Source organism: Conger conger, chromosome 7 (assembly GCF_963514075.1).
Source record: "Conger conger chromosome 7, fConCon1.1, whole genome shotgun sequence".
Taxonomy (NCBI): Eukaryota; Metazoa; Chordata; class Actinopteri; order Anguilliformes; family Congridae; genus Conger; species Conger conger.
This window is the reverse complement of record NC_083766.1, coordinates 15662845-15677224: the sequence shown is the minus strand read 5'-3', so window position 1 is coordinate 15677224 and position 14380 is coordinate 15662845. Positions and strand designations below refer to the sequence as shown.

General features: G+C 41.4%; 1 pseudogene; it reads right to left on the bottom strand.

The window, feature by feature from the left end:
• Positions 1-14380, bottom strand: part of LOC133132550 (von Willebrand factor A domain-containing protein 7-like) — a 36820-nt pseudogene that overhangs the window by 10431 nt on the left and 12009 nt on the right.

Genomic DNA, 14380 nt, shown 5'->3' with positions numbered 1-14380 from the left:
CAGTACATCCAACAACAGCTGCCCACTTTCAGTAGGCTATAGGTTATTGTTCAAAAGATATATAAGCAATGGCTGTCTGGGGAGGCTGGGTACCACCAAGCAAAAACAGACACCTTCGCCAACAGCTTGGTCAGTTTATTTATTTATTAACCTGTGTTTATACATGGTAAGCTGACCAAAAGCTGTTGTCATCGTTGTTTCCTTTCATTCTTTGTCCAAAAGTCAGACACACTGGCCCTGCAGCTTGTATGTGGACCGAAAAGAGACTGTTTGCTTCCATGTGGAGTACACCTTACAATCCGGGTTTTCATGGACTTCCAATGAAGAAGTATCTGCCCAAGAGACGTTTAGGGACTTCTGGGTGTTCCTGAAACTGGTGCAGCCCTTGCAGTGGTTGATCTTGTTGGGTAACTAGTTTTGATTTTTGGCTTTGAGACCCAGACAAAACCGTTTGTAAATTATTTTAGCAAACTTGTCCAATGTCCACATGACTAAGTGTAAACTGTACAATCCCTTGTGAAGTTAATTCTTAAAATTAGACTAAGACATGTATCAGTCACAGAGATACATACGAAGTGAGGGATGTACCAGCCTATGCTATTAATCCCAAATGTGCAGGGGAAATTTGGAGTGTATATAAGTCATTCTTTGCAACCTACCCAGGCATCAAGGAACTGTTAGAGGCTATCAATGAACTCAGTAGGACGCAGTTTCAAATACCTTGCTCAGGGGTATGGTAAAAGAGGAATATATATCAATGTTCCATTTTTTTTGGTACCGACACTCAGTCAAACTACCTCCATATACACCCTGTGGTCATGGATTCCACTTCTTGCTGGCGCAAAACTGAAGGGACCAGGATAGCCCCCTTCCTGCCTGCCATGGAAAGGCTGATGCAACGTTTTCCTGGACACCAGTGACACCATGATGGATGCCAGGGAACCAATCAGAGCCCCGTATTGATGGCCTCCCCTGAGGAACAACACCGTGTCCATCCTGTGTGCCTCAGGAGGCGGAGTCATCCCCTCCAACCCACTTCATCCAGAATATGGACACTGGCCCACCCCCTGTGGACCCCAGCATCTTCCCTTGCTGACCCTGGCGAATCTATGGTGGCTGCACAGGCCTACCCATTGTATAAACATTTCAGAATCCAGAAAATAGTATTCTGTCATAGCATCAAAAAAATAGCCTGAAGGTATTCCAATACAGCGGCAACACTGCTCACTGAATAGCGAGATAAACTAGGAGTGATTATACAATTATAATTCTACTATCAATATCTACGGAATACATATACACTGCAGTCCATAATTATTTGGACTGTGGTATAAATTATAATTTTTAGGTTAATGCACAGAATGTTACCATTAAATTGAGGTTATTTACATCCTTATTGGGCAATCCGTGTAGGAATTATCGCCATACATATTCCCCCATTTTAGAAAAACCACAAGTAATTGGACAGTTGGCTTCTGAGCTGTTTCTGGTTAGTCAGGTGTATTCAATTGTTTCCTTAGTACAGGCATAAGAAAGCTTTCAGGATCTAGTCTTGATTCTAGGATTTTGATTGGCTTTGGAGTCAGTAATTAACATTTGTCAACACTAAGACCAGAGTTCTGCCAATGACAGTTAGCCAAATCAACAAAAAAAAATGGATTTCTCCCAAACATTAAGGAGCTCACTGTACATTGTCTGGTTTGTCCACACACCTGGCCTGTACAAATAGTTTGAAAACCATGAAACTGGCAATTGGTATTTGCATCAGAGAGACTCAATTAGGCCTATGTTTAGCATGTTGTCTAAAATGCATCTACAATGTGAACAATGCCAAATTTTGTGAGGCTCCTGGAACACATGCAGAGGTGGGTAGTAATGCGTCACATTTACTTAACTACAATTTATTACAAAAACCTAATTAATAAACCTAATTGTAATAAACCTCCAAGAGTTGTTTTAAAGGAGGATACTTGTGCTGAATTGCCAGGAATATTCTGGGACGACCTCATGTTCTTCAATTACTTTTGGTTGCCTAAAGTTGGGGGGGCTATGTATAAACATAGCTACAATTAAACACTGTTCACCCAAGAGAGGTGTAAGAACCCTCAAATTGAGGCTAAAAGTCTGCTTTTTAACAACATATTGATAGTTTTATTGAAACTGTTTGCTTGCTGGAGTACATGATGAGTTGTAGAGCTGTCTGTATTGGCTTTGTTGCCACCTAGTGTTGGTATGACAGATTGCCCAGGCACATGAAGCAGGCTCATTGTCATTTCTTGAGAAACTCCCTCTCCTACCTCCACACTATTGCAGAGTGAAAACAACAAAAAATGTGACCCTGGAGTGTATGTCAGTGAGTGAGTGTAATTCAGTTAAAGTATGCAGTGTGTGCAAGTGAGTGTTTAACAAAATGAAAAAGGTGGTTGCTCATAATGGGTCTGTACTCACAACTGACTTGGTGCTCTCAATCAGAGCAATGACTGTGCTCCTCAGGGAAACATCTTTGGCCGAGGCATCGGTGAACACAAAAATCTCAGAGGATGCAGGGGCACTGCTGAGAGCCAGCTAAATAGATAGAGAGAGACTTGACTTTGATGCCCATTTATTGAAACAAAATAAAAAATAACAAACACTTTAGTACACCCAGTATCAAACAAAAGCACAAATTGAAGAAAAGTAGTACCTAGACACAAAATCAGGATAAATGAATAGAAATGGAAGAGTGTGCTTAGACTGGGAGTTCAAAGTAATGCTTTTCTCAAACACACACACACACACACACACACACTTACCAGCAGTCCTGATAGACTCATCTCTGGCTCGTCACCGCCACCAGTTGCACTTAGAGCATTAATCCTCAGCTTAAAGATGTCGGAGTTTCTTGTCCGAGTCAGAGGTCCAACTCCTATTCACAAAAACATGTATGAACACACATATATTCACACACACACACACACACACACACACACACACACACACACACACTGATGCTGCGAGCAGCTGCGGCTGTCCATCGTGTCCAATGACGACTTCCTCCTCTGCACTTAGCGATGGGTTCTCATGTGGCTGTATAGTCATGTGGCTGTACGTGATCTGCACTGCTTCCCACAATCAGTGCAGGTGTAATCCAACTTTGGTGAAGCACACAAGGTTCTTATGCCGCAGAGATGCTCTTTTTTCCATGAAAGCTTGTAGTCCTTTGCCGCAGAGCCGTTGCTAGTGTCAGTCAGGGGTCAGGTCCTCCAGATGAGATGGATTTATGTTGCACTTTTTCATTGTGATTTTGAGTCGGTCTTTGTACCTTTGGCCCTCTGGAGAACCTCTGTCTGAGGCACTCTATCCTTCCATGAGATCCAGAGTATCTGCTGGAGGCATTTGATTTGAAAGTTCTCCGGCAATTTGATGTGACAGCTGTAGGTGACACATGCCTCGCAGCTGTACAGGAGAGTGGTGATGCAGATTGCCTGGTATACTGCTACTGTGGTGGTGATGTTCAGATTGCTATTTAGAAAAACCCTAGTTTTCAGACAGCCAAACTATGTTGATGCTTGTTTGAGTCTGTTCTGTAACACACACACACACACACACACACACATAGACAAGCGCACATGCACACACACATGTGCACACACACTTGCATGCAAGAGAGATATTACTTGAGCAATAATCACGACAGGCAGTGGTATAATGTCCCTTTATCACAGCTAAAGGCCATTGCTTGGCCCGACATGCAGCAGAGGGTCGCAACCCCCATAGCTGTGATATAATTGCAATATAACACGTCCTAGAGTGAGTTAATGCTTTTATAAAACTGTTAGAAAACATGCAGATATAGATATTATAGACAATTAAGTGTTTTTTTTATCAACAATGTCATTACAAGTCACAACATTGTCAAAACAATAATTTACAAGGAAATAGTGCCATGTGGTTGCTATGCACCATTAGTAAACTCTAATGTTTGTAAAACCCCACGCTAACCCAATGACGGAATTTAGCGGGGGCCGAAGGGGGTTTTGCATGCTTGTCCTTCTGGCGTTGCTGGGAGAACATTAGTAGGGTTAATCATTATCCTCCATACAAGAACAGAGCACAATTATGTTTAAGAATATACTGGGTCCGTTATGGATTGACCTGCCCCATATCCCGCTTACAGCTGGCCAGAAACGGATCAGTACAATTTTTTTTTTTTTAAGATCTTTTTTAGGCCTTTTTCAGCTTTATTGGACAGTATAGTATAGAGAGACAGGAAGAATGGGAGCAAGAGAGGGAAAGACATGCAACAAATGTCAGACGGTCGGATTCGAACCGCCAACATCGCAGCTCGCAATGAGCATGCGGTCAGTGCTCTACAGGCTGCGCCACCGAGACACCCGGCACAATTCTTAATATTCTCCGTTCTCTATTGTACGCTTAGTGGTTACTATAGTTTTACTCGTTTATCTGACTCCATTTAAAATATAATTTAGAAATTTGGGTTTGCAACTTACGCGGACCTCGGGAGTGATTACATTCGACTTGTACCTGCGCCACCATTACTCAATATATGCTCTCGCGATTAACATTATTGCTGAAATCTCAGTTCGGTGTGGAACTCAGAGGCTGAGGGTCCAGTCAACACAATACATGCAAAACTGCCATGATAGTTGCGAGCTCAGGTCGGCGTAGCATTAACTGGGCTCCTTAGAGCTAATTTGGCAGGAACCAGCGCCGTAACACCCAAGGGTTCCCTTTGCACCAAATCACAAGAGCCGTGCGTCACCGACCCTTTAATTGGCAGAAACTTGCTGGCCTCACAGCTTAGAACTATCACAAATGTACCAAACTGCCGATCGGTCAGTCTTTGGCCCCCATTTTCCCCCTGAGTATTCAGTTGTAATTTAGGCTGAAAAGGTACAAGATGAATTAGAGTCATGGAGATCACGCGAGTTACAAACAAAATAGTTTATTTGCAGACAGGTAGGTTATTAGCTTTAGAATATCACAATCAATTACAAAATACACAAATTAAGAACAGAGATAGAGTAAATAATCATACCTAGCCTGCTTTGACTACACACAAACACAGAGTATAGAATATGCCGTGTGGGAAGTCGAATACGATCTTCCGCTGCTACACATACATACATACATACCTACATACCCAAGACATGTTGTGTGGGAAGTCGAATACGATCTTCCCGATACTTACATATACATACAATGTGCTGTGTGGGAAGTCGAATACGATCTTCTCAGATTGGTCTGTCTCCCTTGCTCTTATGCCAATTCATACGTTTGGAACCAGGCGGCAGTGCCATAAATCAACCTGGAGGGGTGGTCAAATCTGGAATTTAGACCCCCACCAGGTGGGGGTTGTTAAGTAGGGAAAATGAGATGATTACCAAGAGAGGACATGCAGGTTTTCCCTTGAGTTACTGAAACTATAGTTTATTAAATTCCATTTGGTATGAAATGTATCTCATCCGATTCCTTGATTTTATCAGATCACATCCATACCAAACAGATTATTTATGTTTTATTATGTTGCAGTTATCATGAAACATGCAATTCCTGTTACCATTACATAAGACTTAATGCAATAATACAAGGATCACATGGGCAATGTTTTCAAGGTGTTACCAGGTCTATTTACTATCTTAATAGCAGTTTTGAATATTTAATCTAGGAGAGCAGTTACCGTTGTAATGACAGCAGTGCCCAAATGAGGCCACTGTGGCATTGTCCGGAGTCTTCCCCCTTGGAAGTGACCAGCTATGGGGTCACAGGGAGGTCACCAATGTTCGGGAGGATTCTTTTCCATGACCCCACTGCCCTTGGACCACTCATACATCTTTCTCTTATCTTTGCCCGAAACTCCCCAAATCTAGTTTAAACAACATTGAAACCCCTGCTCTCAGGCCCCTCACAAATGGCAGCCCTTCCTGACCTTAACCACTATGCTACAGGCCGCCCCATCATATGAATGCTGTAGTTGGGAGTTTTCATGATAACTGCATTATGCTGTAAATATGTATTTGTGCCTCTCATGGTAATATACCTTTTGAATAAACCTGATTTGGGTGAATGAAAGGAAAGGAGACACCCCAGACTGTTTGATTTCTTCTCCTTATCTCCGAAATCCAGGCCTTAGTTTTTGACCCTAAAAGTGAGTCACCCATCTGTAATTTACAGCCAGGCCCACCAGGCAGAGGGCTAAAACACATGGCTTCTACAGAGACAGCTTTTGCCCAGCTTCCCTTCGGCTCCTGAATGGTTATGCTATCAAAGGTAGACTGTTACAAAAACTAGACCATTACGCCAGTCGCACTGAACCAATCAGAATAACACCAAACATTATTATATTCTGACCTGGGATTATCATGAAACAACTTTATACCATCTCCAATATTCCTGTGCTCTAACCCCCAGGGCCCAAGAAGGCGCCTCTAAGAATCCTTCTCTAGCTCTCTCCCACAGGCATGTGTGCCAACTGTGGGGGCTAACAATGTATGCTCCAGGAGGGGGAAGTCAGCAAGCTGACCAGCGCATGAGACCAAATGTTACTTATGACTGGCTTACATGTTGTTCTGCCAAACGTGCTAGCTAGCTATTTAGCTTACAAGCTACTGTGAGCAGTTTATGCATTTTTGCTGTTTCTTTGTACATTCCCATTCTGACACTGAAAAACTGTCCAACATCAGTGGGATCACACGTTGCTTAGCACTACTCATTTTATTATTTGGAGAAGGTGCTTTGCTCGGCAGGGTGAGCACAATTCTGCTTTCTCAGGTTCACACGTTTTGTTCATCCGACAGAACTCTTGTACTTCTGCCCGATTACAGACACAAATCTCTCTTGAAAATCAAGAACCGCATCAGTGGAAGCAGAGACAGTCTGTTGCTCTGTGTCCCTGGTCCCTGTTGCAGGGTGATTGACGTGCACCGGCTTAGATGTAGCAGTTTTTCATGCATGTTTAATGATATTATATCAAAATCACTTAGCAGATGCTCTTATCCAGAGTGATATACAGTAGTTGAGAAAATCAGTTTTAGGAACTCTCAGGAATACAAAAATGTGCCGTCACCGATATGATAATATTAAGGTCATATGTTGTGTTGAACATGTTGAACATGAAACCAAGATTGGGTGACCCACCTGGGTCATTGAAGGGCACCAGGATGTAGGAGGATGGCTCATCCTGAGTGCCTTTCTTACTGTCGATGATTGAAAATGCCACCCTCTTTGCCGCCTCAATGTCATCAGACATGCTGCCCGTGGTGTCAATCACAAAACATAGCACAGAGGAACGAGTAATACCCATGAGCCTGGGAACCAGAGGGGATAAGAGAGAGAGGGAGAGGGAGAGGGAGAGGGAGAGGGAGGGGGGGGTGTGAGAGAGGGAGCAACTCATTAACAAAAAAAAGTAATTGCATACTAAGAAAACAGTAAACCAAAGACAAACAAAGACCCTAAAACAACACTCTGTTAGGGGTGCACTAATACTAATACTTAATAAAAGTATTGGCTGATACAGAGTACCGATACCCAATATTTGTAATAAAGGGCACAGGGAGGGTTAAATGGCATTACCTTGTTAAACCCCAATCACAACTTCAACGTGTTTCCATTTAATAAAAAGAGCAGTAGCTAGAATGTTTTTCATAGAGTAGCATACAATAGACTAGTCTGTTGTTTAGCCACTGGCTGGCTCTGCTTAGCTGCTGCGCAATCAATAAATCTCCAATGTTCGCCGGAATGGCGACTCTTCAAATTCTTCATTAAGTAACTTGTGTTCATGGCTCATCATATTATTATCATTATATATGAATATGTAATTAATTATCGGGAGCTAGCTAAATAGCAACATGCGCCAGACTAATTTCAAACATGATATGACCTAACATACTACGACTTTCACCAGCCTACTTCAGAATACCAGGACATAGCTGGCTAATTAGCCTGCAAAAGAAAAACAACCATGTCAACGCATAACTTCAAATGACAGGTCCAATTAACGATGAAACAAACATTTACCTGTCTATTATCCGTGTGTTTTACCTCCTCTAATCCAATCAGCAGCTCACGTAAACACAAATACTTAAACCGGTATCAAACTCTCCTGAGACTACATTTGAAAAGCATCAGCGGCGAATTTCCTGAACAACTGACTTGACGTATGATTTCTGCCAGGTGGATGTACATAAAATGTACATAAATCTCATAAATTCTACCAGTTCAATATGACGGAAAGAAAACTTTAGTCCATGTCTTTTCAAATTCTGCCAATTGTAAAATAAAACTGCCACACTACTGACATAATTACAGTGTACACATCTGCTAATACTCATGTTTGTTGACATTGCATGCAGGCTACACACAACAGGCCTATGCACATACAATAGGCTTATTCATACTTGTGAACCTGTAAATACTGTAGTGCCAATACTGTGAACTTAGGTGCTGTATCGACCAAATACCAGTATTGGTGCACCTTGTGCTATGTTTAATCAGCACTTAAGCACAACAAAATATGAGCACTGCTACAGCACAGCCTCAGGCAGCGTAGCATTGCTACAGAGCACATTCGACATCAGCAGATGTGCCACATCAGAAAACGTGCAGATATACAGAAGCGTCCCTCTGTAAATGCATATGTAAAAGGCTGAGCTGGTACTGGAGGAAGTTGCTCTCCCCGCCGGCACTCCGAATGTCCTCCAACAGCTCCATAGTGGCGTTCTCAGCCATCGCAGCGGCAGCGCGATGCAGGTGTCCATGATCTGCTCCATCGTTATCCTTGTTGATCCCACCAATTGGTTCTCGGTGACTAGTGCGGTCAATAAACCCTCCATGACTGCACTTCCCTGCACCAGAGAGAATGGATTATTGATAGAGGACTATAGTACATGCAGGATTGGAGATTGATAGAGAACTATAGTACCTCGAGGTTTGATAGAGGCTGTGGTGGTTGCAAGCAAAGTCATCTTTCCACATATTGGGATTGGGAATCCAAACGCTAAAAAAGGAACATCTCATCTGCCTATGTAGGCTAGTAGTTTAATTCACAGCTGACGTTATCCATCATTACCTTTATTTAGCAGATGGTCCAAAATTATTACATTACATTATTGGCATTTGGCAGACGCTCTTATCCAGAGCGACGTACAGTTGATTAGACTAAACAGGAGACAATCCTCCCCTGGAGCAATGCAGGGTTAAGGGCCTTGCTCAAGGGCCCAATGGCTGTGCGGATCTTATTGTTACCGGGATTAGAACCACCGACCTTGCCTGTCCCAGTCATTTACCTTAACCACTGCACTACAGACCGCCCTAAAATATATTAAATATATTAAAATATATAAGGACGTAGTGCATTGTTAAATCTGGCAAACTTGCTCATTCATCCTGTTTATATTTCAGTCAGTCGTTTTTTTCCATTTCTCTCATATCTGTCAGTTTTGGCTGGGCATGCCTCTTCCTTCCAGCCCTCATGGGTGTTCAATTGCAGGGGCGTGCTTTCTTATTCAGATAACACATTTTTACCATAGAGCTGGCTGCTGCCAGCGGGGCACACATTTTTGCTGTAGATACACTATTCCAAAAGAGCCTGTGATTGGTGATTGTTAGCAGTTTGTCTCCAACAGTGGGCGTTCGACTGCGATTCTAGGATGTTCTACCAGAATCCCAGGCAAAGGAAAGTTTTTTTTTTTAGCTTGTAGATATGTTTGCCGATTTCATCAGCCATTTCCGTTACCTGTGTTGTTTCAATTTCATTGTGCTCATTTCCTGTTCAGGGGGTAAATATCACAAAGCAGGATCACTGCGTTGTATAAGTTCATCGACTATAACCGGAACAGCTGTTTTTAGCCTACTTCAGTCCATCTTCCAGTTTTGGAAGGGTTCCAGGTATTTATCCAACAAACTGATTTGAGATATCCCCCCTTGATCTTATTTCTTGTGACACTGATAACAGACACTCATTATTTTCATTATTTTATCAATCCTATACAGTTTATTAAGCCTATATAACTAGGTTACGTGCATATAAACGTTTTTGTTTATAATACTGGCATTGTTTTGCCTTTTCTTTGTAAAAAGAGGTTGGAGTTGAGTAGTGGCTGTATCTGCGTGCACGCAGGGTGCCCAAACCAGGTAAATGGCCACCAGCTGCAACTGGATAGAGGATTGTAGTACCTGAAGGATTGAAGGGTGATATTGGACAACAGTACCTGCAGGTTTTGAGGATGAGAATATACTGAAGTACCCAGAGGTTATTTTCCCTTCACTGATGATTTCAGGCAGGATGTTGTCCCTGCAGTCTCCCCCAATGCAGTTTCTGCAGGTCGGGGTGTCTTTATCTGCAGGCAGTGGAGCATTCAGTATTACAAATAGCGCCGGTTCTAGAAATGAAATTCTTGTTGCTTGATTTCTACCTCACTGAAATAGTTACACACTGCAGTTTACTGGAAAATATAACTTAGTTATGCAAACTAGTACTAGTAGCTTTGCCCAATACTAGATATAGGTTACAGAACACAACAACACACAGAAACTAAAGTTGGATAGTGGTTTCATGCAATATTATTAAAGGCCCTCACACATCAGCGTTCTCTTCCCGGTTTAGAATAGCTACAAATGTTGCAAATGTCAGGCAGCAGGAATGAGGAACCAGTCGCAACCCAGAAATGAACTGAATAAGTGTCTTTATTAAATAACTGCTAGGTCAAGCAGACAATGGTCAAACACTGGCAGACTGGTGTGGCAGAGACAAAACAGTTTGTAGTCACAAGCAATGGTCCAATTAGCAGGTATAACAATGGTAATCCAAAACTTTGTCAAAGTCACCGATGAGAGTCCAAACATAGTAAAGCAATCCAAATAGGCAACAGTACAAAACATGATCCAAGAATCGTAAGTAGAAAGTCCAATCAAAAGCCGGTAACACAAAATCAAATCAGGAACAGAAGGATAATCCAAAAAGCAGAGGTCGGGGTACATGGAACAGGTCAATAAATTAAAAAACAGATAATGGTTGTTCAATCCTGACAATTGAAATTTGCATTTTTAGAAGCAATTCCAGTTTTGAGCAGAAACCAATGGGGTGTGATTTGGCTTTGTTACATGGAACACGTGTCTTGAAGGTGCAGTTTGAAACTGACTGTATTTAACAATTATTTGTCAACAAGTATCACCTCTATTGTAGGAAACTCTTTCTCTGTCTTTAGAGGTATACAATAACTGAGCGTGTGCACCTTTTAGAATATACATGTTGGGTTTCCTTAGAAAGAGACTAAAATCATGAATCTTTTTATGACACTATCATACTGCTCAGTCCTGGTTCTCACAACATACGGGAACTTTAATACATAGATTGCCAGGTTCAGCAAAGTCAGTTCTGTCTCTCCCAGTTTCCAGCTGTGCCCCGCTGAGGGCACGGTTCTCTCCTCCTCTTTTTAAGCACATAAAATGCGGGCCTTCCGTGACTTGACTAGTGTCGGGGAAAATTCCCTTTGAATTAGGAGAGACTTCTTGCAAGCAACCTTTCCCGTTTAAAAGAACCCAGTTCTTTCACAGCAAGGAGAGTTTCAATAATACAAGCTTTATTAACCCTATAACAAAGCACAGAGAATGCCTCACACCAATGTGAGAAAACACTCTGGATTTTAGCAGACAGGGTGTCTATTCTTATGCCATTACACATCCTAAGTTATCACATGAATACATTACTGTGAAAGCCAATCATCTTCAGACAGTGTCTCAGTATTTTTCCCACACGTTGTACTCCTAGGCCCACATCTGCTCCTTAAGTCATATAACATTTGTGTTGCAATTAGCCCACTGCTACAGTATCTTCAAGGTTATATTTATCATCCGTGGTTCCTCCTTAGTCTGGGTAAGGAGGAACCGACCTCGGGTGCGATTCCTCCTCATTATTTTTTATCATAACAAGCACATGAGCACACCCAACAATGGAAGCGTGTTCTGCTTTATCCCCTGCACATATGCCCATATGACGTAAGCTGTGGCAGAGCACTCACCCCTCCCTTACATTTTTGCTGGTTATCTGTCACAAGCACAATATTCTTTTAAGCAGTTTTCTAACTATATGCATTGTACATATCTGGATACATATATCCTAGGTTACATTGTACTACATTATATTTTTCTCCCACACTAGGCTTATTCACAATGTCACTTTCAGGGAGTCGAGAGTGGACACTTTTTGGGGGGTGATATTTGCTGTTGGTGTGAGGATTCTGTCTCACAGCTGCTCTGGCAATTTATACATTTTCATCAGTGATTTCAGGAAGATTCGGCTACTTTCGGGTCTTTGGGCTTTCCTTTAAGTATTTTGGGACTTTTGGGACATATACGCTGGGGATTAGCACTTTCTTTCATTATTTCCTTTTGTGACTGTCGATGTCTATAATATTCTTAGTTTAAGATAGTTCACCCCCATCTTTAGACTTAAAATCTTAATATTAATGTCCTTGTGAGTTGTGCATTTTGATACACGTTGACCGACAGGTTGCTCTGCCTATGAAGGAATTCTGAAATGTATTTGATAATTGATGTCTTTGATAAAAATGATAAATTAAATCAAATACATTTATTTTACATGTTGGATAAGTGAAGGGTTTTAACAGTTGATGCACTTGTATTCAGTATTCGGAGTGACAAAAGTTAAACAAGGGTGTGGATTGTTAACCCCTTAGGGCTGGGCTGGTAAGGCTTTTTTTTTGCTTTCATTTACTTTTATCAGGGCACAATCTGAATTTTCTTTCATTTGCTTTTATCAGTATGATAACAGGATATACCGTTTGAAAGGAAAATTTATCTGGAAGAATTTCCATTTTGCCATTGTATACTTCAACAAAAAATTACTTGTACATAGAAATTCTATTATCACATAGGCTACAACCTTTGTGATGCCGATTTCTCCTGATTTCTAGTCTACCCATTTTTACACATAAATGTGTGTACGTCTTAGTCAGTGCATTGATGGGAAACTACCAATTGGACAAAGGACTTTTGAGAGACCAAGTAGTCCGAAACTTGACTTCTGTTATGTTCCTGTTATCTGTCGGTTAGTTTATTATCGTAATTCTTGTAATTTATTATTTTTCATATCTTACCTGGGCTTGTGTTTATTTATACATTACTATTCATTGCATTCGTGATTCCCCTGTTATGTCTGTGTCCGAATGTTTCCGAGTCATTCCCCTGTCTGCGTGCTGCACTATTTGGTGGTTTCGGTAATTTCCAGGTTTCAACAGTTCCTTCCCAGTCTCGCATTCCTTACTTCCTGCTTTCTCGCTAGTTAATGTTGTATAGCACTATACTTACTAATAACCACTAATATAGATATTGTACAGTACTAATTATATTACCACACTTACTGTCTGTCTAACTAATTAACTAGCAGTCACTAGTTTGAGGTAATTTAGATTTAAGCACGTAACTAACTTACAAACGTATTCAATTCTGTCCTGTAACTCCGCCTCCCTATTCTATCACTGATTACTTGCTTAGTTTCAGCGAAGTGTTCATACCTGCCTCTCACTATCACTACGTCTTCTACTCTATGCAAATGTCCACTAATCCAGAGCCATATGTTTTATGTGTTGGTCTATGTGTACCCAGTTCGCGTTTTGGTTTCCCCCTTGTTATTGTATTATTGCCTGTCATGTTCCTCACCTGTTGTTTAATTGTTTAGCCCTCCTCATGTATTTAAATCCCAGTCTTTGATAGAACCCTTGTCAGAACATTGAACATCGTTGCAGTTGCCGATTCCTAGTATGCCTGTTTTGTATGAGATTCCTGAGACACACCTTTGGCCAACCTCAAGTTTGCCTTTGCCCTTTTGTTTTGTTGTCTTCTGAGTTTTGGTTTTTCAAGTTTGTTTTGTATTTTCGACTTCCCGCTTGCTTTATCCTTTTTGTACTGTCGCACTTCTGATTTTTGGTTTTTGATCCTGGACTGTTTATTACTATTCTTTTGGCTACTCGATTTGGAACTGTTGTGTGTTGGATCTAGTGGCTTTGACTCTGGACTGAATAAACCACGTTTCTGATTATCCCTCGGTCTGCACTTGGGTCTCTGACTGAACGTAACAACTTCACTGCTGTGTTGGGCTCGGATAACTGAATTAAGTTTTTACAATACGTTGGCGCTTTACGAACGCATCTGGACACAAGGTGCTTACTCCAGTGCCTGAAAACCCCAAGAAAACGGTTGCTCTGAGCTGTCAATCCTTACAAAAAATATGTTTGGAAAAATATGCTTAAAGCACTTTTTCTGAACAAAATCCCACAGAGTAGAGGCTGTTTAAAATGCACTTTTTGTACTTTCCAGAAGTAAATGGTTTAAAAATAATTAAAGTATAGCCTACCACTTTAGG